Raw genomic sequence first — 27649 nt, 5'->3', positions numbered from 1 at the left:
TGGACCTTCCATTCGAAGGCAAGGAATTGTTTAATTCCTCTACGGATGAGGAATTTACAAAGACCAAGGCAAGCACCCAAACCGCCAAATCTTTGTCGGTCCTGGCAAAGGTCCCAGCTAAGGCCCCTTATACACAGAGGTCGGGGTCTCAGTCTCGATCCTTCTCTGGCTTCAGCGAGTTTCAGGACCGCCAGGTGCGGAGAACTGAACGTCCGGTTGGCAGCACCCGTCGAAAACAACAACGTGGTCGGTTTTTCTCTTGCCCATCAGCCTCCTCTCCAGGAGCAGGTAGTCTCCCTGCCGACAAATCTGCAAAATGATATTTTTTGTCGGTCGCATGAGACTCCAGTGGGAGGATGAATCTCGTCTCATCTGGAGTCATGGCAGACCATCACCGAAGACCGGTGGGTTTTGTCCTGTCCATCGCTCAGGCGGGCTTACGCATGCCCCTCCCCCTCCCTTCCAACAGATCGGGACACCATTCAGAGCTTCTAGACCCCAGGGCGATGGAACCTGTTCCCTTGTGGAACAAGGGGAGGGCTTCTACTCTCGTCTGTTCACGGTGCCCAAACCCAACTAGGCTGGCCTGCGCACCATCCTCGACCTTTCCCAGTTCAACCTTTCTCTTCCCGAAGAGAAATTCAAGATGATCACACCCTGCCAAATATAGTCCTCTCTCCGGAAGGGCCGACTGGCTCAGTGTAGTGGACCTTCAGGACGCGTATATGCACATCCTGATTTGGAGACCGCATCGAAAATATCTGCGGTTCTCCCTGGGAGGTAGCATTTCCAGTTCTGCGTGCTCCCTTTTGGTCTCAGCTCGGCGCCACGTATCTTTACGAAGATGATGTCGGTCATTGCAGCTTTCCTTCGGCTACAGGGTGTTCATGTATATCTGTATTTGGACGACTGGCTCCTACGCAGCCCTTGTCCACTGTAGGGTTTTAGTAATCTCCAGTATCTCCTCCAGCTCCTGTTCCATCTTGGGCTGTCGGTGAACTGGCGAAATCTTCCATGACGGTCTCCCAAGACCTGATTTTCCTGGGTTTCAGTTGTAACATGATCGACTCCAGGGTGTATTTGACGGCAGGCAGGATTGCGGATCTATTTGCCACGTGTCAACTCTTCATCCAGTCAGAGCACATAACAGCTTGGTGGTTCCAGAGACTTCTGGGCCTCATGGGTTCTCGCTCTTCCTCTTGCACATCTCAAAATGAGGCGTACGCAGCTGGCTCTTGCTGTCAGGCTTCGGACTAGGATTCCAAGATGATCCCAGTTCCATCCTGCATGATGGCGGACCGTCTATGGTGGTCTTCGACCAACAATCTTACAGTGGGGGCCTCCTTTAAGCGGCCCTGCCCACAAGTGACAGTTAGCACTGACTCTTCCCTTCTTGGGTGGGGCGCGACAATGGATCATCTCCAGGTCTTCGATGTATGGACGCTGCAGGACATGCAGTTTCATGTAAATTATTTGGAACTCCTGGCGGTATTTCTGGCGCTGAAAGCTTTCCAACCGTCCATCACGAACCGGGTGGTCTGCATCCGTATGGGCAACTCAGTGTCGAAGTTTTATATCAAAAAGCAGGTTGGCACCAATCACCACCTCGTGTGGACCTTGCCATTCAGATTTGGGAATGGGCCATCCAGCACGGCATTTGGCTACTGGCGGTACAGATTCCTGGGCAATTCAATGTGACTGCAGTCGCATTCAGCTGACAATCAGCGGCCAGCTATGAGTGGGAAATGAACACGGAGGTCCTCTCCACCATCTTTCGCCAATGGGCTCTCCGGAAGTGGACCTCTTTGCGACTTCTACACACAGGAAACTACCTCTTTATGCATCCAGGAACGTCTCAGGGCCTCCTCTGTCGGGGATGCTCTCGAAATTCCGTGTCACAACATGAAGGCCTATGCCTTCCCGCCTCTTCCTCTGATTCATCAGTCACTTTATAAGCTCAGGATTGCATCGAATCACACTCTCCTGTTCATAGCTCCTTGGTGGCCAGACAGATTCTGGTTCCCTGAACTTCAGCATCTGTCGATTTGTCCTCCGATCAGACTTGCGTTGATTCCCAACCTGCTTCACCAGTGCTATCAGCAGATGTGGCACACCTCCCCACAATCATTTAGCTTTTGCGGCATGGTGCCTGAATTCAAAACCTTAGCACAGTTTAACTTGTCCGAGGACAATATGTGCATTATCCAAGCAGCCAGGAAACCCTCTACGAGGTCTCAGTATAGGAGCAAGAGGCTCCGATTTTGCCACTGATGTTTAGCTAAGCAGGTGGACCCCAGAGAGGCTATGATTGACACTGTTCTCTCGTTCATATCTTATCTGGCAGCTTCGGGCATTCATGTTTTGTCTTGTAGGACCTACTTGTCGGCTATTGCTGCCTACCTGTCCACTGACAACTGTTCCTTTTCTTTGACAAACCCAGTCATTAAGAGGCATTTTGCAGGTCTATTGCATCTTTTTCCACCTGTACGCAGTCCTCATCCAAAATGGGATTTGAATGTGGTCCTCAACGCCTTATGCCATAAACCATTTGAAGCCATGGCTACGGCGGATCTAAAGTACCTTTCCTGGAAGGTTGCATTTCTGATTGCAGTAAATTCGGCAAGTCGAATAAGCGAGATTCAAGCTTTGTCTGTTGAACATCCGTTCCTCACCTTCCATAAGGACAAGGTTGTGCTCTGCACTCATCCTTCTTTCCTTCCTAAAGTAGTGATGAATTTTCATTTGAATCAATCTAAATCATTACCTGTCTTTTTTCCGAACCCGGCCTTAGATGGCGAGAGAGTATTACACAATTTAGATGTCAGAGAAGCTCTGAAGTTCTGTCTGGACAGAACAACTGAACTCCGGGGCTCCTCCCAACTCTTTGTTACGTTCGGATACCAGAAGGGAAACCCGCTTCAAAAGCTACTATCTCCCATGGATTGCTTCATGTATCTCAGAGGCATATTCCATTCAGGGCCTTCAACCTCCAAAGGGCATTGATGCCCATCTTGTACGTGGCAAAGCAGCTGCTGTTGCCTTGTAAAAATAAGTTCCCTGGGAAACCATTACCAAAACGGCTACGTGGGCCTCCCCATCAGCTTTTTGTAAGCATTACTGTTTGGACCTGAGCTCCCGGGCCGATGCTCATTTAGGCCAGGCTGTTTTTAAAAACCTTATTCAGTATGGAGTTTCCATCCACCCGTATTGCCTGTGAGGAGTGCTTGGGAATCTCCCTCAAGTATGGAGGAAAGGGGACGGGACATAGGAGTATAACAAAGTTACTCACCGTAGTGACTACCTTACTCCTAGTCCATAGTCCCCTTTCCTCCATGCCCCCGCCCGCCGTCCCCTCTAATAAGTATCCTCTATTATTGTTAAAATGGTTGCAGACCTGGCGATAGAAAAGGACTGAAGGGCGATGCGTGGGGCGGAGCTCAGGAGGGGGGGGGGGTTACGGCCGCATGCGGTAGTCCACGTAAAAAGAGAAGGACAAACATTTTCAATTTTTTATGCTTTTTGAAAAAAAGTGCTTCAGTCCCATCCCGAAGGACGGAATGTCCCAGAAGTATGGAGGAAAGGCGACTATGGACTAGGAGTAAGGTAGTCACTACAGTGAGTAACTTTGTTGAAAGCTGCTACAAGTTTTAAGGAGGAATTTCGCTCTAAATGCAATCTTTTCACTGCAACTTAATTACATGTGTTGTAGATAAGTGTTCCATGAGGTAAAATCATGCATGTTAAAGTCCATTGTGTAATTCCAAACGAAGCATGACGTTTTTACTAACAATGTCGTGTGGCATTTATGACCACAGAGTAAAGGTCAGACTTTAATGAATGTTCACATTGAAGAACTAAGGGTTTCACTCTATCCCCATCTTCCCCTCTGGATTGTTGAAGGCAAGTCAAACATATGTCTGAGGGTGCTGTGATGGAGGTCAGTAAAGTATTGTCTAAAGTCCTGTCATCTTAAGTCCACCCTGCCATAGAAACTGGGCCCTGTTAGTAAAAGGTCTCACTTGCAATACCTACATTTTGCCCACTTTGTCCTATGAGGTTTTCTTTTTCCTACCCTTACGTTTGCTACATACGGTTCAGGGGCAATGGTCATACCTTTTGTGTGAACCCAAATATCCCAGTTCTGCCTCCAGCATTTGAATTTCCTATTGAGCATACAATGTATCACGCCAGCGGGTTGCCATTTCATTGATTTAGTGCCTTTGCCCCCCCTTTAGGTTTGCAGTGAGGGACTTCATCAGAGGTTCATCGTGGTGGCAGTCAGAATCTGAGAGTCTCAGGCTGCTATGTGGTACGCATCCTCTTCCCTGAAAACAAGGTAAGAAGTTACCGAGCATAAGTGGGGTGTAATTGTTTTACTGACTCAAGGAAACTGAGTGTTTTTTAAAAATCGAGACGGCGTGGATACTACACTACAGAGCGAAATTTCAAAAGTCGCAAAATTGTATGGTTCAGTGTGGTGTGTTGGGAGTTTAAAGGAGGCAACTGGCATGTTGCAGCCATTTACAAACCCAGCTGGTATTTGTTGTTAGATTTGTTTTTGCAATGTTCTCTGCTTCCAGGACAAGTCAAACATGTGCACATTTGTATTTTTTTAGTAGACCTTAACACCAGTCCAGTTAGCTCTAATGGAAACCGCATTGCATGTGTGCACCATAATACATTTTTTTCTTATACATTTGCTGTTCACCAGTCCTTGATTCCATTTGAAGCACTTAAGAGGTCTGTTGTCCTGGCCTGACCTGTGGCCTGACCCTGGGTGTGCTTTATTTCCTACACTAAATGTTCGTTTTGTGGTGGGCCGATCTAGGTCTAGCACTGAACCGGCCCAGGCCGCGGCGCACGCGCTGCGGCCGGCGCACGCCAGTCCCGGGCCGGGCATTAGTTGGCCAAGATTATTTGGACCCTGGCACTTATTTTTTTACTAATTAAGAAGTGAATATACCCCATACATACTTGGTTGGGTGTTTTCTGAAACCATTGACTTCTGTACAGTGGGGTGGCAGGGTCCTGAATCCCAAAAGAAGTAATCCATAAAACACTGCCTTTCAAGTAAGTGTGGAGGGTGCAAAATGAAATCTCCCATTCATCCCCATTCATTTTAAATCAGAATTTCAAAGCATTGCATCTCATCTGTATGTGTGTTGCCAAAACAAAATGTTTCCTTTGTTCTAATTTTCTCGGACCAGAACTTTAATGCATTGCTTCTCATTTGAATGTGTGTTGAAAAATTATTTCCCCATTTGAGTCTCTTTTCCCAACTGTGCCTTTCAAATGAAAGCCTAAAAACGACTTTTCCCATTGATGACCTTGCCTCCCAAAACCAGAATCCCAAAGCATTGCCTGTACTTTGAATGTGTGTTGCAAAAATATTTTTCATTGTATTGTTAATGTTTTTATTGGTTAAATTGAAATTAAACTTGTAAGTTGTGACTGCATGTTTCAAAATTGTACCTGTGTTGTTTTAATAATAGAGCTATTGTTGTGATATTGGGTGTTGCCACAGTATTGGTGGCTGATATTGGCGGCTGGTCTTTCTTGTTAAACCTTAAATTAATAAATATTTTTACTATACACCAGCCTGGTTCCTGGTCCATTGGATACACAAAGTATCTGTTGGGGTGGGTGCGAGATGGGTGGGAGGCCTCATCAAAGTGAATCTGAAAGAAATAGTGCTTTCAAAGGGATTGTGTCCTCCGACGTATTCCTTATCTTTGATAGATCATCTCCCAGCTTGCTGGCCTCGGAAAAAAAATTTCAATAGAGGGCGCTGCGCATCGACATCCTTCGAGCCGATGTCCCTCGACGGCCTCTGTATCAGCGCCAACGTCACCACGCGTATAAATAGACGCGCGCAGCGTCCGTTGCTCAGTTCCGTTTTTCTGTGCTTCGTGAGGCCTCGGAATATCGTTGCTCAGTTCTTTAGTCAAATATATCATATAACCCTTAAAATTAGCGGTAACGCTCTTAGCGCCGATTTTAAGGGTCCGTCGGATCACGACTCCAAATACTGCCGGCGCCATTACAGCCGGCGCAAGTACAGCCGGCTGTACAAGCGCTGGCCATAACAGTGCCAGGAACCGTTCGCGTTAAAACATCACCAATCACGAGTACGGCGTTGGCGCTATTAGCGCCATAAAAGCGGCGGGCAATCCGCCGAAAATACCTCCAGCAAAAAGCTGGAGGTAACAGAACACAGGCCACAGAAATAAGGACACAGATGGACCCACTGCAAATCAGAGCCCTACAAAGGAACCACCCATGCACAACACACCCTTCCCAACACCATAACACCAGCAGGAGCAGGGAGGAGACAGCAATAAGGACCCAGGTGGACCCACTGCAAATCAGAGGCCTACAAAGGAGCCACCCATGCACAGCACACCCTCCCTAACACCATAACACCAGCAGGAGCAGGGAGGAGACAGCAATAAGGACCCAAGTGGACCCACTGCAAATCAGAGGCCTACAAAGGAGCCACCCATGCACAACACACCCTCCCCAACACCATAACACCAGCAGGAGCAGGGAGGAGACAGCAATAAGGACCCAGGTGGACCCACTGCAAATCAGAGGCCTACAAAGGAGCCACCCATGCACAACACACCCTCCCCAACACCATGCTGCCATATTGAGCTGGGAGCCTTGAGGTTGACTACTAGCTGCTGCGCCTGGAGCTACAGAGGCCAGCTAACCAGGCCAGGCCCCTGGGAGTGCAGGGGTCAGTGGGGATGAGGAAAAGGAGTTGGAGAGCAGCACCAGCAAGGCAGCCAGCCATCCCCAGGGACAGGCTAACACCCTGGGCCCTGACTGATGGCCAGTTGGTGACAGATCATCCGCTGGACAGGGCGACCATCACCCAGTAGCTGGACAGAATCCAGGCTGACATTGGCAGCCGCATAGGCACCAGCACGGCAGTACCTCCCCTAGTGAAGCTTGTGTCTGTGCCACAATTACTTGGAACTGGCAGCTACCAACATACCGTTGACATGATGCATGGAATGGCCCAGTCCACATTCAGTGCCATGCTTGGACAGGTGCCTGATGCACTGTTCAATCATGTGAACGTAGACATTGCATTGCCAGCCACACAGGCACAGTTGCACCAGCTGAAGTGTCAATACAATGCCATTGGCCAAGTCACAAATGTAACAGCAGCCCTGTACTGCACACATGTGGCACACGTACCACCCCAGGCACATGAGGCTGCCTACAGAAACCTGAATCAATACCATTCCCTCAACGTGCAGATGATATCCGACCATACCTTCATCCACTGCTGTGGCCGCTACCCAGGATCCACCCACGACTCCATGGCCCTGCGTAACAGTACCCTGCTGGCGTACATGAAAATGCATCGATTGCAAAACACATGGCTACTGGGTGGGTACAAATGTATACCATGAAGCATGTCAATCGACAACAGATGGTGCCTGTCACAGAATCCATCATACCCAATAGTCAGCAGGATTACTGCAGCATACACAATCAAGCACCTTGCACGATAAACCACGGACAGGTGCGACACAGCAGAACACACCCATGCAGGATGTAAGACATGTGGTGGCACAGTGACATTTGCAAAACCCACCACAATAAACCCACCTGTGTGCGTTACACCATGGCTCTGAACACTGACACAGTACAGAATTCCCAACCTGGCCACCGGACAATGATTCTTTTTCAAACAATAAGCTGGTACAACCACAAACGCACCACACATAAGTAGGCCGAGTAATGACGATGTTCATCCCACTAACACTGTCCCCAAAATGTGCAGGGAAATGCATAGAGAACAATACAGAGCAGTGACAACCAGCAAATGCAACTGTAGCCACATGGATTTGCAATGACACATGAGGCAGCCACTTCTGTCATGCAGAAGTAGATGGAAGTGCCCCCTTATCCTGCGCAAAGTGAATGAGTACTCTTGCATACAGATACATAGGGGTACCAAGTGGAGAGTACCCCATTGATTCAATCGTACCCGTAGGACAGCACACTCCACAATGTTATAGTCCAAATGATATGAAAGGCTAAATGACACTGATGACAGCCCTGTACACCCACTGGACTTACCTTGTCCCCATACCGTCTCCCTCTCCCCTGCAGGTGATTCTGCATATTCCCAGTACACGAGGCACATGACCCCTGTGTGTCACCCACACATGGCGGTGGATCGGGAATACAACCTTGCCCATGCCCGTACACGTATCTGCGTGGAGAGTGCATTTTGACTGGCGTAGGCACGGGAGGGGCAATGATGTATGCACCGAAATGAGTTGGCTAAATTGAACTGACATGTGCCATGCTGCACAACATCTGCTGTTGCAGAAATGTGCCACTGACCCCTGATGCTCATGTGCATCCACCTGAGGATTGTAGTGAGGACGAGGAAGTGCCTTAATGTGTTGCACATGCACAAAGGATTGGGCTGAGGGAGGGGAGGTTGGCCAGACAGGGATTGATTGATGGATTATATTAGAAATGGGTAATGGGTAAGTCGGAAATAAGTCACTTCCACATTGAATTGCATCAGTGAAAATCACTACTGTCCATGCATTTTGATTTTTCTAACGTGATTTATTTAACATCCAACAATCCCCCCTCCCCCCAGTTAACACCCAGCACACAATCCCCCTCCCCCAGTGAACACCCAGCACACAATCCCCCTTTCCCCCAGTGAACACCCAGCACACAATCCCCCCTCCACCCAGTGAACACCCAGCACACAATCCCCCCTCCCCCCAGTGAACACCCAGCACACAATCCCCCTACCCCCCAGTGAACAACCCCCAACTGTGCAGTTGTCTCATCAGGCCAACAACAACGATGCCATGCACCACTAGGATGGGCGCGGGCGCTTCCCTCTCCCAGGCCCCTCCGATGCGCGTGCCCTTAGGTGGCGCATGGACCGGCACCTCGGAGATGGCTCTAGGGAACCCTCCGTGGGTGTGGTCAAAGTGGAGGGGACAGAAGCGGTGGCCATCATGTGCTGTCGCATGAGGTTGTTCGATTCGCGTGTCTGTTCAGCAAGTGCTGAGACTGCCTCCGTGAACTCCCGGACTCATTGGCCAAAGCCTGTCAGGGCAGCGGTGCATTGTTCGACAACTTGGCGTGTACGCGCATTGTCCCGCGCTACGTACTTGCACCCATGCCTGATGGATTGACTGACGGCCTTTATGTGCCTGTTCTGCACCTTTGCCATCACTTCCACACGGACCTGTTTGGCCTTAATGATGTCCAGTCTGCCCATGACTGCTGCCCAGTGACAAAGGGCTCTCCTGGTGCGTCCCGTTTTGGACCACCACTTGTGTGCTGTCGGTGGGGGGTCCTGAATGGCGACATGCCACCAGCCTGGACTGGGCTGCCTGGCTCAGAGTGCTGCTCCTCTGGGGTCCCATAGGATGGTATGTCCGCATCCGGCTGCGGCGTGCTGCAACGACGCACAGGCACATGACGACTCCCTGCATGCTGTCTGCCTGGGCTTGGCCTTCCCTGGGGTGTTGACACCCCTTCACCATCACTACTACTGGGAGAGTGTTGTCCTGCGGCATGATGGCCACGTGGAGGTGTTGCTCCCACGTCGGGTTCCGATGCAGACCTCTCTCCCTCAGCATCAGGGCTGTGGATGGTGGCCTGGGGTGAGCTGGCGGTCGCCTCCCTGTGGCCATGTGGCTGCCGCTGCTGTCTGGCGGGGCTGCGTTGGGGTGAGGTGGGTGTTGGCCTGGGTTGTGTCCCTTGTGTGCAGCGTTTTTGTGGGGTGCTGGTGCTGGTGGAGGCCCGGTGTTGCGGTGTCGGTGTGGCCTCCTCCCCATCATCTTCGGGCCGTTGGGATTGACGTGTGCCTGTAGGGTACATAGGGGGTGGTTTGAGTTCAATGCTACATACATTTGTGTGATGCAGGTCATGCCAACAAGTGCGATTGAAGACAGTAACAATGACGCATTCAACTTGCATTCTGTTCACTCGCCATGTGGTGCTTGTTGTGGATGTGCATGGAGGTACACTGCATGGGAATGCGTGGTTGGGGTGGACTGCGCTCAGGCTTTTGTGGGTGTGTTGATGCACACTACAACTCTACGTAGCTGTCCTATGGCTATGGAAGTCTATCCTCTGCCCCTGTCATTCATGCACTGCACGTAGGGGGTCATCTAGGCAGCAGTACCGTTCTAGGGATGTGGGCCTCACTTACGGGTGTATGCAGTGCCTCAGACACATGTTTTCACTTTCATTCAGCTGCATGTATTTGGGGATGGGACTCACCTGCCGTTGGGTTGATGCCAGTCCCTGCCTCCGCTCCACCAATGCCCTCGATGGTTCCGACGTCGATCAGGGCCGTCAATTTCTCCTCCCATGGTGTGAGGTCGGGTGGGGGTGGTAGTGGGCCTCCTCCAGTGCCCCTGCTTGCACTCCTGTGCTGTGACAGGATGCCACGGACTCGCACGCGCAGGTCATTCAGCCACTTGCGGCATTCCTCACCATCCCGGGGCACGCGCCCCACAGCACTGACCCTTTGGGCGATGGATCGCCATATTTGGCCTCTGCGCTGGGCAGTGGTTTTCTGCTGCTGCAGCTCATCATGGTATATGAGTGCCTCCTCAACAAGTACCTCGAGCTCCTGATCACTGAATTTGGGTTTCCTCACCCTGTCCAGTCCAGACTTGCCCCTAGTGCGCTCCTGAGACATTTTCCGGCCTTGGATAGCGTGGATGGCTTCCCGTAGCTGTGATATCCGACAGATTGTGATTTCCAAGATGGCCACCGCTTTATTTCCCGTTCCGGCCGTTACGCATTTCCCGCTATGAGCGCGACATGGCGGTAGCACACGGTGCACCAGATTTAAGGGTTCGTGCTATTCGCGCTAACGCCATGGACCGGGGCGCGTGCACGATGAGTCATGATCTGGCGGATTATCCGCCGGGGGCCTTGGCGTTAGCGCTAATTAGGTCCGGCGGATAATCCGCCACATTTACCGCCCAAGTCGTGATGAGGCCTCTGATCACTCCAGAGTCTTATCTTCTATTTATGAAGAAGGGGAGGATTCGGAATCAGGAAAGACCTTTTGAGTTGCAGGGATCTGCAACTCCTGTACCAGAGGAATTTACCTCTGAGGAAGGTAGGTTGAAAGACCTCCATGAATCCCTACAGGAAGCAAGTGGGTTGGACACTTCCCCAGAAGTGGAATTTGCCACACCAGACCCAGGGGAACATGCTGAAACCCCTTATAGAACCTTGATGGCAAGGATAATAGAGTTTATGGAGTGGTCCACATCCTCACCTGCTTTTCAGCAAGACGACCTCACAGATATCTTGGTCAAAGGTCCACAGGAGGATCCTGTGGTGCCATTTCATGCGGCATTACAAAGGAGAATATTGGCAAACTGGGAAACACCTGAGGTAATCCCAGTTAACAAAAAATGATCAGCTAAATATAGGGTGTCTTCTGCTGACCCTGAATATTTATCCAAACACCCAACTCCGGAGAGTCTGGTTGTTCAGGCAGCTACTTCAGCAGGTAGTAAATCGGCTTACCCTACTGTTGCACAGGACAGGGATGATAAGAGATATGACTCTATGGCCAAAAAAGTCTTTTCTGCATGTAGCATGGCATTGAAATCCATCAATGCTACTTGTACGCTCGCAAGGTTCAGCCACACAATTTGGGAGTGTGCTTCATCAGCGGCTGACGGCCTCCCGGAGGGAGAAGAAAGGGAAGCGTTCCTAAACATCATCAAGGATGGTAAAGACGCTATGTGCGAATCCCTTCAAACTGGCATCGATTCTGCTGACAGCATCAGCAGGGCCATGGCGGCAAGTACAACAACCCAGAGATTTGCTTGGTTGCGAAAGTCTGGTTTTGCTCCAGGTGTGCAAAGCAGACTCTAGAATATGCCCTTTGACGGTGTAGGGGAGGAGTGGTCCAAGGGACCCCCCTGGCCTACATCTCCACCCAGGTGAGGGCCACGGCTCATCGGGTGCCCCCTCCTTACCACCCGGGCCCAGGTGGTGGATGGCTCACCTGCTGAAGACATTGCCCACACGTATTGAATTTAGCTAGGCCTCAGAAACCATTTTGTCCAATAAAGATGGTGTGAGCGCAGCGCACTGTAGCGCAGCCCCCACCCTCTGAGAGTTTCCATTATCCCTGTTGCCGCAGCACCCTGGCAGATCCGCTGTGAGCACGTTCCCACGAACAGGACGGACATGAGCTAGCATAAGATACTGACACTGTAACATTTCACCGTCCGCAGTGTATCACTGCTCCCAGATTGACCCAGGCAGCGAGGCCTGGGTGATGGGAAGATTTGTAAAACGGCCATCCTATGAAAGCAGAAAGGTACCCAAATATGAATGTCTTCTAACATGTACAGCCTTTCCATACAACCACGTTTACTAAAGAAACCTGTAAAATTGTGTATGACACCAGCCATGAAGGACGCACACCCCTACAGGGGTGTGCAAATGATAAAAGCAGTATGGGGGAGTGTTCCTTATATGTATTATTAAAACCGTACACCCCACGGTCCCGCGTCATAACTGAACTAATGCTGCTAGAGTACACAAGAAAACGAATGTAACCATACAGGGGGCACCTGTGAAGGGTGTGCGAGAATGCACTCGTCACGCGTGGATGTTTAAAGCCCCTTGCGTGCCACCACCGTCACATACGGTGGCGGGTCATTTTCTATGTACTACACCAACCGCAATGCTACCTCACTTACTGCAAGATGTATATGCATATAGCTAAATACTGTAATTGTTGAGACATAGTGAACGAATAAGGTGCTCAGACTGGATATAATTGAAACGCCTCTAGCGAAATGAAATGTATGTTTTCAAGTAATTCAAACAAATATTATAAAGTGTTCTAATGATTGTGATGTTTTCGCCTCTAAAAGCCGGCAACACGCGAGGAAGATACCTTTGTAAATATGCGCAAGGCCATTTCCCCTCCCACCCTGCAGAGACTGCCAAACATGAGAGCAGAGGCCCGCGCTGCGCTGCCCCACCTCCCCCAACTAGACTGGAGCCGCTTCAAAGATGGGTAGCCCCCTCTGCAGCACCCAAGGCCACGGGCCGCCACCTGCATTATTTACAGCACAGCAGTAAACCTCTGCCTGAACCCACACTTCCAAGGGCGCCCCCTCGTAAACCCCACAACCCACCAGATCATCCTAGACTTATGGCCCTGTGCAATCAGGACACCCAACACTATGGCAACACACAGCGGCACATTTATAACCACATCTAACAAGACAGGGAGGCCTGTACCGTCCGTCCCATGCCCTGAAGCTTAGCCCCTCAACCTATGACTCCGGTCAACAGAACGCTGGTAACCATGCCCTGATGAATGACCATTAGACCCCTCACAAGGTGCATTCCTCCTGTGTTGCATTAACCTGTAGAATAACCTATTGGAAGATTTACTAAAGAAGATAATATTGCAATGACTGAATGACTGCGGTGTGCATGGCCTAGGGCAAATAAGTCAGGAAAAGACATTCATCTCTGACACTGGCCGCAATGGCACAACAACACCGCCCGGATGAACTCTGCCAACCTGCCAGGCCCAGCCCAACCCACGAGGCTGACCAGTGACGTTCTCCAGCCACGGCCAACCACAGCGCAGAGGCACCTATAGTTAGTCATCGCCACCCAATCCCATTGAATTTGTGCCCCCTATAGTATGTAGGTTCTTATGACGTTTTTTGTAAATTTATACGCCTGTCTTTGCTATTGTCAGACAGAGCCCTCTCGGAGTTTGCAGAGTTCTTTGCATGCCACATTCTGATTGATAAACTCCCATTTAAGCTCACCCGCACTCTGTCTTGGCCTTATTCCCTGCTAAGGGAGAGTCCTTCATTGTCTCTCATTGCGGGGAGGATCGTGCTGGTTGGGGACGCATGCTTTCAACGGCTCTTCTTTGTTTGGTAAGAAGGCGGATGACAGTTTAGAAAAACTACAAACATCAAAGGCAGCAGCAAAATCCCTAGGAGCTGCAATCCATCAGGCACCATATCGCCCCTCAGGAACCTCTTGGAGAGGTAAGTCCTTTTGCTTCTATTCCGGATTCGGAAGAGGCAGAGGACAGCCGGTTCAAAGGGGTCAGAAAAAATTCACCCGAGGTGGACAGGGTAAAAATACAAAAGCCGCAGCAGCAGCAGGTGCCTCTTTACCCTCGGCATCTGCATCAGCCGCCTCCAAACCGCTCTGAGGACTCTCCTCACAAAACACCAGTAGGGGCAGGTTAACTCAACATCTGACGGAATGGCAGGCTATTACGTCAGATGCTTGGGCATTGGAGACAGTTGCCCAAGGTTACTGCCTGCCTTTTCTACACATCCCTCAGAGTCATCCACCGGGGAACAGATCTCTGAAAATTCCAGATCTGCTCCTCTTGCAGGAAATTGTAGACCTGCTAGAGAAAGGTGCCATAGAACCGGTACCTGTAGCGGAGAGGAACAAGGGCTGGTACTCCCCCTACTTACTCATACCGAAGAAAGACAGAGGACTGAGACCTATCTTGGACTTACGAGAATTGAACAAGTTCCTCAGGAAGGACAAGATCAAGATTGTAACTCTCTCTCAGATCCTTCAGGCCCTCCAGCTCCAGGACTGGCTGGTATCTCCGGACCTCCAGGATGCTTATTTCCATGTGCCAATCCATCTCAAACACAGGAAATACCTGAGGTTCGCAATTGGCGGCTCTCATTATCAATTTCGAGTTCTGCCATTTGGGCTGACCTCCGCCCCGAGGGTCTTCACCAAGCTAATGTCGGTAGTGGCGGCAAGTCTAAGGAGGGGAGGGATTCACGTCTACCCCTACCTGGACGAATGGCTGATCAGGGCTGTATCTTCGGAACAAGCTCAGATCCAGCTAGATTATGTCTGCCACTTCCTTCACAAACTGGGCTTCTCCCTCAATTTAAAGAATTCACAGATGATACCATCACAGAGACTCCAGTTCATCGGAGCGGTCCTGGAAACTTTCCTGGGAAAAGCCTCGCCACCAGAGGTGAGGGCTCAAGATATTCTGCAGATGGTCACCAAGTTTCAAAATGCCCAACGTCTCCCAGCCTTCGACTTTTTGAGGTTGCTAGGCCTCATGGCATCCTGCATCTTCCTTGTGCCAGAGGCTCGCCTGAGAATGAGATCTCTTCAGTGGGCACTGAGAACTCAGTGGTCGCAATTCTCAGGGAGAATGACAGACCTCCTTCAGGTTCCATACAAGGTGGCTCGAGACCTTCAGTGGTGGGCCTGCCAGAAAAACATATTGAAGGGGGAACTGTTTTGGCAACCATGGCCGGAGATAACAGTAGTCACAGATGCCTCACTCACGGGGTGGGGAGCCCATACCAACGACTTGACCATCAGCGGTCGTTGGTCTCCATCGTAGTCCAGACTACATATCAACCTGTTATAGCTGAGAGCAATCAGACTAGCGCTGAAAGCTTTTCTGCCATCTGTACAGGGGAAAGATTTCCTGATAATGACGGACAATACAGTGACCATGCACTACCTCAACAAAAGTGGAGGCGTAGGATCACTGTCACTGTGCAGAGAGGCAATGCAGCTCTGGTTTTGGGCAATTCAAGAAGGAATCTCTCTATCGGCAGTTCACCTAGCCGGAGAGAAGAACTTGACGGCGGATGCTCTGAGCAGGCAGGGCACAGTCTCCCACGAGTGGGAACTAGCTAAGGAAGTCCTTCAGGAGAGCTTCGCCCTTTGGGGAACCCCTCAAGTGGATCTGTTTGCCACCAGTACCAACAGAAAGTGCGATCTGTTTTGTTCAAGGGAATTTCCCCCGAGAGGAGCTCTAGGGGACGCGTTCGTAGTGGACTGGGAGTTTCCACTCCTGTACGCGTTTCCACCAGTCCCTGTCATTCTTCAAATGATCAGGAGGTTGAGAAGATTCCAGAGGACCATGATCCTAATTGCCCCAGACTGGGCCAGGAGAACATGGTACCCGGACCTTCTGGACATGTCCATCTGCCCTCCAATTCATCTTCCACTCAAGGAGAATCTTCTCTCACAGAAGGGAGGTCAGGTTCTCCATCCAGACATCAGAACCCTCAACCTTCACGCCTGGCTTCTGAAAGGTTGAGATACAAGGATTGGGACCTCCCTGATGACATCATGGAAGTTTTGCTTTCGGCCAGGCGGCCAGCAACAAAGTCTTTATACCGCTGCCGTTGGAACAAATTTTGCAGCTGGTGTAGAGAAGAGAATATCGACCCCTTTTCATGTGGTACACCAATGGTGTTATCCTTTCTACTCTACTTGGCAAATTCAGGCCTTCAAGTTGGCACTATCAAGGGCTATCTCGCAGCGCTATCGATCTTCAAGCGCACTGCAGAGGAGCCTTCTTATTTCAAATTACCCTTAGTAATACAATTTCTGAAGGGATTAACTAATGTCTACCCTCCAAGACCTTTCCAGGTTCCTTTATGGGACTTAAATTTAGTCTTAAATTTCCTGATGGGTACTCCTTTCGAACCACTCCACTCTTGTTCGCTAAGATTTCTCACCCTTAAAACTGTCTTATTAGTGGCTTTAACATCTGCTAGAAGGGTGAGCCAATTACAAGCTCTATCTTGTAGACCCCCCATACAATTTTTCATAAAGACAAAGTTGTCCTACAGGTGAAGCCTAATTTCCTCCCAAAGGTGGTTTCTGAATTCCACATCACTCAGACAATTACCTTACCTTCATTCTATCCGCCTCCCCATCCGGGGAAAGAGGAAGTAAGGCTACATAGGCTGAACCCAAGGCGGGCTTTAAGCTTTTACATCAGCAGACTTGCTAGGATTAGGCAAGCAGACCAACTGTTCGTAGGTTACTCAGGGCACAAATTAGGACTACCAATAACAAAACAAACAATTTCCAGATGGATTATTTTGGCCATCCTAGAATGTTACAAACTAGCAGGGAAAGAGCCTCCTCAAAATCTTAGGGCTCAATCAACCAGGGGTATCGCAGCCTCCTCGGCCCTCCAAAGAGGGGTTCCGGTTCGAGACATATGTGCGGCTGCCACATGGTCGTCCGCACATACCTTCACAAGATTTTACAACCTGGATTCCTCCTCTAGTCAAGAGACTAGGTTTGGCAAAGCCGTATTACATTTGGTTCATTCCTAAAAGGAAACATGGTGTTTTACTCCCACCTCCAATTACACACCACTGCTATGGGAGTCTATCAAAGATAAGGAATACGTCGGAGGACACAATCCCTTTGAAGAACAAGTTACTTCTTACCTTGTAACGTTCTTTCGGTGGGATGTTCCTCCGACGTATTCCTTATCGCCCCTCCCATCCATCCCCGCAGTAATACTTCCCTTGTGGTTGCAGTTTACGCTCCTTCAAGGTCAGTAACCAATTCATGTAAAACAACTGTTAACGTCAAAACGGAACTGAGCAACGGACGCTGCGCGAGTCTATTTATACGCGTGATGACGTCGGCGCCGATAGGGAGGCCGTCGAGGGACATCGGCTCGAGGGACGGCGACACTCAGCGCCCTCTACTGAAAAAAAATTGCGGAGGCCAGCAAGCTGGGAGATGATCTATCAAAGATAAGGAATACGTCGGAGGAACATCCCATTGAAAGAATGTTACAAGGTAAGAAGTAACTTGTTCTTCTCCAGCATTGGATCTTTCATGGATTCACATGCTTAGAATAGCGGTATAAATGCCCCGCCCCCGCGGCTCCCTTCAGATTTCAACCATCTCCAAAGTAGTGGGATCACCTCGCGTAGTCTACTATTTTGTCAAGGTTGTGTTGTTGGAGCTTTGTCCTAATGTCTGGGAAAGCGCTGTTCCGCCCGTGTGCTATGTGCGGGTTGAAGAAAGTGTATGAGGGGGACGGGCATATGGATTGCATATATTGTCTACACCCTCATCATTTGGCAGACAAGTGCGACATATGTAAAGGCTTCTCCCAAAAGACTCTTAAAGATCGAAGTCAGCGGCTAGTGGCATGGTTGAGCGATGGAGCGGGAGCATACCCGCCTTCGGAGGTAGGCTCCACGCGCAGCGTGCCCTCAGTGTCAAAATCTTCAGGGGCCCGCGCCACTTGACATCGTCGGAACCCCCGGTGAAGAAATCACGACCGCCGGAGAAAGGGTCATCAAGAAGCCATTCCAAGGAGTCATCGTCGAAAAAAGCCTCGTCATCCTCATCTACGGCGAAGAAAGACAGAAAAGAAAGGTCGAAATCCTCCTCGGGCGATCACCATAGATCGACCTCAGGTCGAGAAACGGAGAAGCGTAGGTCAAGTTCAGAAAAGGCGGGAACGTCTCAGGGCCTTACACCACCACCACCGTCGTCAACGGCAGGGCAGTCGACGACCCCTTCTCTACCATTGACACAATTGGTCTCAACTATTCTTGGACCGCAGGTGGTGACGGCGACGACGGGGCCGGCTTTAGCCTCGTCGATGGAGATTCTGCAAGAGGCCTGGCGACTAGAAGTATTCGACCCGGTTTTGCCGGAGACCCTGCTGAAGCAAGAGGCGGCCTTGTTGGTGTCCTCGGGAGATGAGGAGGGTATGAGAGTAGCTGGCCCTGCAGACCTCGGGTTACGCGGAATTAGCAAACCTCTCTCCGGGGGAGCCAGCATTCCGGGGTCTACCCCTCTTCTTAATCCGCAGTCAATCTTATCGCTGGAAGTTTTATCCATGTTACAGACTTTGTTGAAGTCATTGGACGAGAGGCTACCTCAAGCAACTCCGGCCAGGTCGACCATCAATGAACTGGGCCCGTCTCGTCTGCCAACTCTGTCAATCCCCACGATAGTACCAGCGGGTGAGGACCTCTCAGCTGCACGCCACGAGGAGGGAGAACGGCTAGATTCGGACTCGGACAGGAGGACCCTATCGGATGTCTCATTATCCCCCTCCAGGGATCCAACCTGCGAGTCGGAGGCGGAGTTAGAAACCTCAAGAAGCCCGGTCTGCCGTCTCCCCCGGACGGCATTGGGTAATTTCACGCCCTGATGGCCAAAGCGTGTACAGAATTCGGGTTGGCCCAGGAAGAGGAGAGAAAGGACTGTTTTCTTTTCGACCACATGGGAAAGAGAAGAAGGTCGGTGTTCTCGGTACCCATCCTGGATCATGTGTGGCAGGAGGGGTTACAGACCATGCGTCACCCTTTCTCGGAACCGACAATAAAAGGTCGCCTGGAGAAGAAATTTAAGGCCCCAGAAGCTACCCCAAGTTTCTGTCCTCCCAACCAGCCGCTGACTCGGTGGTGTCAGCGGCGGCGGCGAGGACCCAGCACAAGTGCACGACCCCCCCGGAAAATGAGGCCAGAAGACAGGATGCCTTTGGCAAAAAAAGTGCTGTCGGTAGGAGCAACCACAGTGAAAGCGGCCAACTCTCTGGCTATAGTAGCCAGATATGACAGAGAGATGTGGCACTGGCTGGCACCTATGCTGGAGCATCTTCCGGAAGAACATAGGAAGGCGGCGATGTTGCTCGTCCGGGAAGGTGAAGAGGCCTCCAATCATGCTATAAACATCGCTGTGGACCTCGCAGAATTGGGGTTTAAACAAGTGAACAACGGGGTGGTTCTTCGAAGGCAAGCATGGCTTAAATGCACCAACTTTAGACCAGAGGTGCAATACAAGGTGCTGGATATGCCTTTTGAGGGAGACCTTCTGTTCGGCGAGAAGATGGATGAGGCCCTGAAGGGCATGAAGCAGGACTCTGACACGGTGCGTTCCTTGGGTGCCCTCCAGAGTGGTCGAAGTTTTAGGTCTTTTCATCCCTTTAGGGGAGCATCGGCAAACTCCAGATTCTCGGCATCGAGAGACACATCCTTCAGTAGGCCGGCGTACCCCTCCCAGGGATACAGACGGGCTTCTCAAGCAGCAAATCGACGCCGGGACTACCAAACCTCCGGGAAGAGAACAGGCTACTCATCGTCGACGAGAGATAAGCAGACCAAGGACCAGCAATGACAGGCGTCGGAACGTTCTGGGAGTCAGAGTATCATACAGCGTCGACGAATGGGAGCACATAACAACGGATCAGTGGGTGTTGGACACAGTAAGATATGGACATTCCCTCCAATTCAAGAGCAACCCTCCGCACATTCCACTGGCGTTGGTAGCTCAACCCCATCTGAGCGTGTTGCAGCAGGAAGTAGCACTTATGCTACAAAAAGGAGCTATAGAATTGGTTCCGTCATCGCAGAAGGGTAAAGGGGTTTACTCCTGATACTTCGTGGTGAAAAAACCAAACAGAAAATGGCGTCCCATTCTAGACCTGCGCGATCTCAACAAGACGTTGAAAAGCCTAAAATTCAAGATGCTCACGCTCCAGGAAGTGATCCGATCAGTTCAAGAAGGGAATTTTCTGGCGTCTCTGGAGCTGCAGGACGTGTACTTCCACATACCATTGCGTCGTCTACACAGAAAGTTCCTAAGGTTTGTGGTAGGACGGACTCACTACCAGTTCACAGTTCTTCCCTTTGGGCTGAAATCCTCTTCCAGAATGTTCACGAAATGTTTGGCCATAGTGGCAGCTTGGCTGAGAAGGCAAGGCCATCATGTGTACCCGTATCTCGACGACTGGTTGGTGAGGGGGTCCTCCCCTATGTCAACTTACACAAGTTTGCAGGCCACCATGCAACTTTTACAACCGCTGGTAAACTTGCGGTAAACTTCGAGAAATCTTTGTTGACGCCCTCGAGAAGCTTGGTGTTCCTGGGCGTGCAGTTCGAGATCCAGTAAGGGTTAGTGAAGCCATCCCTCGACAGAATCACCAAAGTCAATCGATTGGCAAGTCAGCTGAGGATCAATACCAGACTATCAGTGAGAAAATATGTGTCGATTCTGGGCGCTATGGCGTACTGCATTCCTCTAGTGGGCAACTGCCGCCTGTTCATGAGGCCGGTTCAAGAGTTCTTGGCAGACCGGTGGATGCAGGCCCAAGGGCTCTGGTCGGACAAGCTGACCGTCGACGACGACGAGCTCCTGCTAGCTCTTCAGTGGTGGCAGAGATTTCAGAACCTATCAGAGGAGTACCCCTAGAGGAGCCGGAGTTTCGGCTAACCATAGTGACGGACGCGTCCCTGACAGGCTGGGGAGCACACATGGGCAATCTACAAACGCAAGGTTGATGGTCCCTGGAGGGAGTCACTCCTGCACATCAACGTTCTGGAGCTCTGGGCAGTGCACTGGGCCTTGAAGTCTTTCCTGCCGCACATCTGAGGGTCAATAGTGAGAATATTGACAGACAACACAACGGCAATGTTTTACTTGAGGAAGCAAGGGGGCACGCGGTCCAGAACCCTTTCCATCGAGGCTCAGAAGGTGTGGCATTGGGCTCTGAAACGCGATATATCCATCGTAGCTCATCATCTCCCTGGAGTAAGGAACGAGCAAGCAGACTCACTCAGCAGAAAAATGGACCAAATACACGAATGAGACATAGACAGCGTGCAGTTGTCGAAGGTCTTCGAGAAATGGGGGCAGCCTCCGCTGGATCTCTTCGCAACGAAGGGGAACAAGAAGTGCGAGCTGTATGCCAGCAGGTGGCCACAGGAAGGTTCTCTGGGGGAAGCGTTCTCCTTCCCGTGGACAGACAATTTTCTCTACGCCTTTCCCCTGTTCCCTATTATACGGAGAACCCTGCAGTGGATACGCAGGTACAGGTGCCGGGTCATCCTAGTGGCACCGTGTTGGCCGAGGCAGCCGTGGTTTTCCGACCTGCTTCACCTGTCAATAGAACAACCGATAACGTTCCCGAAGGTCCCAAATTTCCTGTCCCGAGACGAAGGGACAGTGTGGCATCATAATCCAGACAGTCTCAATCTCTCAGCTTGGCGCCTGACTTTTCAGAATTTGGTGCCTTGAGCATTTCGTCGGATTGTCGGAGAATCCTGCAGGCAGCACGAGCCCCTTCCACCAACAAGTCGTATGCATGTAAGTGGAGAAGGTTCTGTACGTGGTGTCAAGGGCAGCCGGGAGTGCAACCTCTAAGAGTAACTCCGGAGCAACTTCTACCGTATCTGCTACACCTGGCGAAGAGCGGATTGTCTTTTTCATCAATAAAAGTACACCTGGCGGCCATCTCTAGGTTCACGAGGAAGAGGCAGTCATCTCCCTTGTTTAGTGACAGGCTGGTGAAACACTTCATGAGGGGTCTGTTCCGAACATTCCCGCCGATTAAACGCTTTCCACCAACGTGGAGTCTTAATGTGGTGCTAGTAGGGTTAATGAAAGCACCTTTTGAACCAATGGCCACCTCGTCGATGAAGTTCTTGTCATGGAAGTTGGCCTTTCTAGTAGCTATTACATCAGCTAGGTGGCTCTCAGAATTACAAGCATTGGTCGTAGACCCGCCGTACCTAAGCTTCTTTAAAGACAAAGTGGTGCTGTCAACTAATCCTTGTTTAATCCCAAAGGTTCCTACTGCTTATCATAAACACCCGTCCATTGTCCTGCCTACCTTTTTCGCGACCCCCTCATCGGCTGCGGAAAAAGCCCTCCATACCTTGGACGGGAAGAGAGCTTGAAAATGTTATCTTCATCGGACTCAACAACTTAAATGTACGCAGCAACTCTTCATTGCATATGGTCCGTCGACGAGAGGAAAAGCAATTTCAAAGCAAGGTCTGGCTCGATGGGTCTCGTCAACGATTGCCTTTTGTCATTACAACCGCTACAAGGGCGTCCGAGAGCTCATTCCATGAGGTCAACTTCGTCTTCGACAGCGTTGTGGGCAGGAATCCCGCTGGCAGACATTTGCCAAGCAGCAGCATGGTCAGTGCCTCACACGTTTACCCGCCATTGCTGCCTCGAATGGCAGCATGCGGATGATGTACAAATGGGAAGAGCAGTCTTGCGCTATCTGTTTCAGGTAAGGTAAGCCCTTTTCATGAAGGGTCTGTACTTATTTTAGCACGTATTGATATGTGCATGTACATTTGTGTATTTATATGTTTGCAGTTATATGTAAGCATGGATATATATATATATACATATATATATATATATATGTGTGTATGTATGCTTAGGAGGGTGTTGGATTGCATTCACACATCCCCTTTTTTCAGGATTACTGCTGTACATTCTATTCTAAGCATGTGAATCGATGAAAGATCCAATGCTGGAGAAGGGAATAGTTTCTTACCTGTAACTCCATTTCTCCAGCATTGGTATCTTTCATGGATTCACATGCGCCCGCCGGCCTCCCCGGAATGCAATGTGTTTGTATAACTAGGTTTTCACCCCATTCTGCTTTGGAGGGATTGAAATCTGAAGGGAGCCGCGGGGGCGGGGCATTTATACCGCTATTCTAAGCATGTGAATCCATGAAAGATACCAATGCTGGAGAAATGGAGTTACAGGTAAGAAACTATTCCCTTATTGTGCGCCACCTTGCTTGGGGGGGGGGGGCTGAAAATGACTGGAAAATGCACTTAATTATGCTGCTTCGATGCCACTCGCCGAGTTAACCCTAGATCTGCTTGTGTTTTCTGGGACTGCCTTTGTTTGCTGTTACTGTGGGCATCTTTCAGCTCTGGCTCATTGACTTTAGCCATTCCAAAATGGCCTCACTTTTTCACCACTGTTCCTGCCTTATGTGGCCTGGCCCTGCTCCCCCCCTCCCATTGGTTGCACTTGGCTCCTTAAACCAATCACAGCAACAGGGAGGCGGGAGCAAGCCACCACTAACAAAGGCCCACCACAAGGCCATCCATTCTCATTGCCTTTTACCTGCAGCCTGCTCCTCTCCCCTGATGTCACTAGAGGCTTCCACCTGCCTCCCCATGCTTCCTTTACCTGTCGATCACTTGGGTTAAGCTTGGGATGATTTATGGGACGCTCTATGGCACGTTACACCGCATTGTGAAAATGACTCGAAAATGCATTTAATTATGCTGCTCCCATGCCGCTCGCCGAGTTAACCCTAGATCTGCTTGTATTTTCTGGGACTGCCTTTGTTTGCTGTTACTGTGGACATCTTTCAGCCCTGGTTCATTGACTTTAGCCATTCCAAAATGGCCTCAATTTTTTACCACTGTTCCTGCTTGTGTGGCCTGGCCCTGCTCCTCCCTCCCATTGGTTGTACTTGGCTCCTTAAGCCAATCACAGCAACCAGGAGGCGGGAGCCAGCCACCACTACCGAAGGCCCACCAGGGCGGCCATACATACACTAACGTCCCGTCCCCTTTTCTCTATACTGTATGGGCGTCCCTTCCAAGGGACGGGAGATGGAAACTTTTTTACCAGAACAAAAAAAAATGTCTTCCCCTTTAAATTTAGAGGCGCGCGGGGCGCGGCCCGGGGAGCATGCGTTGCCCTGACTCCGCCACCACACCCCAGTCCCCTTTTCCGCGTCGACGGGAACGGGCCAATTTCAGCAGCGCTCCTTGGTTTGGCTTCGGCCATGTAATTCCACGCGTGGATACTTCTTAGTCTTTTTTATCATTCAGGTACTCGGTCCTCAGGCGTCACGCTCCTCCCCGGCGCATGTCGACTTCTACAGGGTTCAGCAGGTGTCCATCCTGCAACGGGCTCTTCCCAACTTCAGACCCCCACACCCTCTGTCTACGTTGCCTTGGCCCAGACCACGGTTGGCAGTCATGTTCAGTGACTCGTTGTCCTCGAAGGCGCTGAAGAACAGACTCACCAAGCAGAGGGAGCTCTTCCAGAAGTCGCCTCCAGAGGATCTCAAGAACTTCATGAAGCATCGAGCCAGGCCGAAGGTAGGGCCAATATTTTCCAGCGCACCACGCAAGGGAGACTCCTTTCCAGGGACTCTCCGGCACAGGAGGGACCAACCAGGTCCTTCTACCGGCACGTGCCCCGAGGCTTCTACAGCTACCGGCCTTCGGGTCGAGGGGCCCTTGGATCCTTCCGGGCGCAGTGTCGAGGGACCGGAAGGTACTTGTACCGGGTCTACACCCGAGAGGCCACGTCCCTTTACCGTCACAATGGCCGAGGGACTACGCACTAATACCGGCAATGTGTCCGAGGGGCTACACCCTAGTACTGCAAATATGTCCGAGGTGGCACCTAAACGCAGCTCTACCGACCCCCCGGTCGAGGGTCTCACACCTACCGTGCCGAGGCCCGAGGAGCAGGGAAGGCCTCGTGATCCACATGCAAGAGTCTTGGACGAGGCTGGGCCCAGCGGGCTGATGAACACGTTGCAGGCACGTGGCAGGCAGATTTACAAAATGGCCGCCGCAAAACAAAATAAGTTCCTAAATAAAGGAACTCCCCTCCCCTGCACACTTTCGTAAGCTCAATAGAGGAGCCAAACAGTTAAGGTAAACTAATGAACATACTCTAGGTATGTAGATTTAATGTTCAAGCAAACAAATTATGATAAAAAATGGTAAACATCAATACATCATTTTTAGAAAATGATTCTTCTTTAGAAAGGAATTTTTCTTCAAGTGTAGTTTTTATTTTGTAATGGGCCCAACGCATTTTGAGAAAAACATCTCTTCTTCAGGGGCATATTAAATTTTTCAATTCTTCAATTAATCACATCTAAAGAAAGTTTACAGAAAAACATATAATTACTTGTAATGTGGTGGTATGTCAAACATGATTTACAATTATTTACAATTCAAACACATCACTCACATGGGTTACTGTGTTTTTAGGTACCTATATGTGCATGATTAATATAATGGTAATAGTGGTTTCATTTCCTCAATAAATAAACGATATAACCTCAATTTACACACCTATCACACGGGCGTGTAGCCATAGCTTGTGTCATCAAGTTTAGAGTAACATATCCGGCTTTGGCAATGCGTTCTATTCAATGTAATTGCATGCTTACATACTCATAGCTCTAGCTTGTACATTGTGATAGGAGTCCATTCAATGTCTATTCAGTATCCCCTATGTAATGGGTATAGATCAATGAGGGGTGCGAGCCCTATTAGTTACTATCCACACAGATTCTTGTTCAAAAGGTAGCTAACACATCTATCTAGTGATGGAGTTCTACTTAAAAAGAGGGGGGTAGAATATTCCAAGTCTTACCCTTGTAGTTGGCTAATAACTATCATCAACCACCGATGATAGTTAACGATCGTTTAGATGACAGGTAGAGTGGATAGAGAAGTCTCGTGTTCCGTGGCTGTCAATGAAGCCAATGGTAATCTAAGAAAATCATATCAAGTGGCTTATAAAAGGACGTTACAGAATCTCATTAATACAATTAACTTGTTATCTAAGAGTGACAAGGTCATAGTGAGAGGGTTCTCAAGTCCCTAGTGGATATCTGCTTACCTATGATAGATTAGCAAAGAAGAAGGAGATCCTCAGCCGCCAGATCCGTGTGTGGAAATGGCTAGCTAAAATGGCCATTTAAAAAGCGGCGCTGCGCTGTACGTCATGAAGTTTTAACGTAACATGATGTCACTCATGTAAACAAGGTGACGTCATGAACGCGCACGTAAGCGTGAGGGTTTGTTCAAAACAATAAAGGTTCGATTAGAGTGGGATGAGTAGTAATTAAGCGTGATAAGAGGTAAAGCTTATCCGGTGACTTACACAGACAGTATTGCTAATTTTAGTTTAAAAATAGTTTAAAAATAACGTGTAAGGAAAAAATAATAAAAGAATAACACAAATATCCACTTAGCAATGTGGTTCGGAGAAGGTAAGGTACCTCTAATTGTTAAATGGTGAAAGAGAATGTTGGCGATCAAAAACCAGTGTGTCTACCTGGTGTTGTTGAAAAAGATGTATGGTAAAACATCCCTAAAAGCAGTGGGTGTTGTAACTAAGGTAAACATGTGGAATCTGGATTTCTAATCTGTTCCTTTGCTGTATGTAAAAATGGGTATGTAGTATGTCAAGTATTTTATCTTGTGAAGTTATTCTTAACTATATAGTAGTGTGTGTTAGCCTACTATTGTTACAATGTGTGTAATTTTTAGAGCTTAGATTGACAAAATATCTTAATAGGATGGGTACTCCTCATGGTACATATAAGAGATGTATGATTTGTAAGAGCGTTCAATCATTGGTGTAGTTTGCTAAACCAAACACATATTAAGCATTACATTATCCAGTTCCCAATAGTATAATAAGTAACCATTATTCTTGTGTTCTTTCTCTTAATAATGAGACTTACAGTCTACTTTGTCCCAGATTCCAAGGCAAAGTCCAGTAATTACATCCTATCACTCAAAATTAAATTGTATCCCATCAAAAATAGAGGTATAACAATATTCAGATTGCATAGTCAGAGAAATCCATAATTCTTTTCTTATGTCATTCTGTTCTAGGGTGTACAATCTACTTGGTACTGTTTTCTAGGTTAATTGTCAGTGTCTGTATCCTTAACCTTATTGCTATGTTTTATCTGGTAGTCTGACTATGTCCACTGATCTAGGTGACCATGATGGTAAATTAAAGAAAAGCTTAAATATTATAAAGCTTCTTCCTAGATGAGATATCTAGAGAAAGGGTCCCAAGTAGAAGTCTTCGTTTAGGCCCAATGGGGTCATGGCATCCAATGTGTGTATCCAATATAACTCTCTTTGAACCAATCTTTTGGCTAAGTCTCCTCCTCTAGGTGCAGTTCTGATAACCTCTAGAACCACCATTCGTATTTGGGAGGTGTTGTGTCAATTTTCTTTAAAGTGTCTGG

The 27649-nt window shown here is 49.5% G+C and overlaps 1 long non-coding RNA gene across 1 annotated transcript in view; it reads left to right on the top strand.

The window, feature by feature from the left end:
* Positions 1 to 27649, top strand: part of LOC138527425 (uncharacterized) — a 327131-nt gene that overhangs the window by 231394 nt on the left and 68088 nt on the right. The window contains exon 2 of the long non-coding RNA XR_011283924.1: positions 4236 to 4336. This is a non-coding gene — a long non-coding RNA (uncharacterized lncRNA). The remainder of the gene's footprint in view (positions 1 to 4235; positions 4337 to 27649) is intronic.

This window comes from Ambystoma mexicanum, chromosome 14, assembly GCF_040938575.1.
Source record: "Ambystoma mexicanum isolate Mex_15411 chromosome 14, UKY_AmexF1_1, whole genome shotgun sequence".
NCBI classification, from domain to species: domain Eukaryota; kingdom Metazoa; phylum Chordata; class Amphibia; order Caudata; family Ambystomatidae; genus Ambystoma; species Ambystoma mexicanum.
This window is presented reverse-complemented; position numbering and strand designations above follow the sequence as displayed.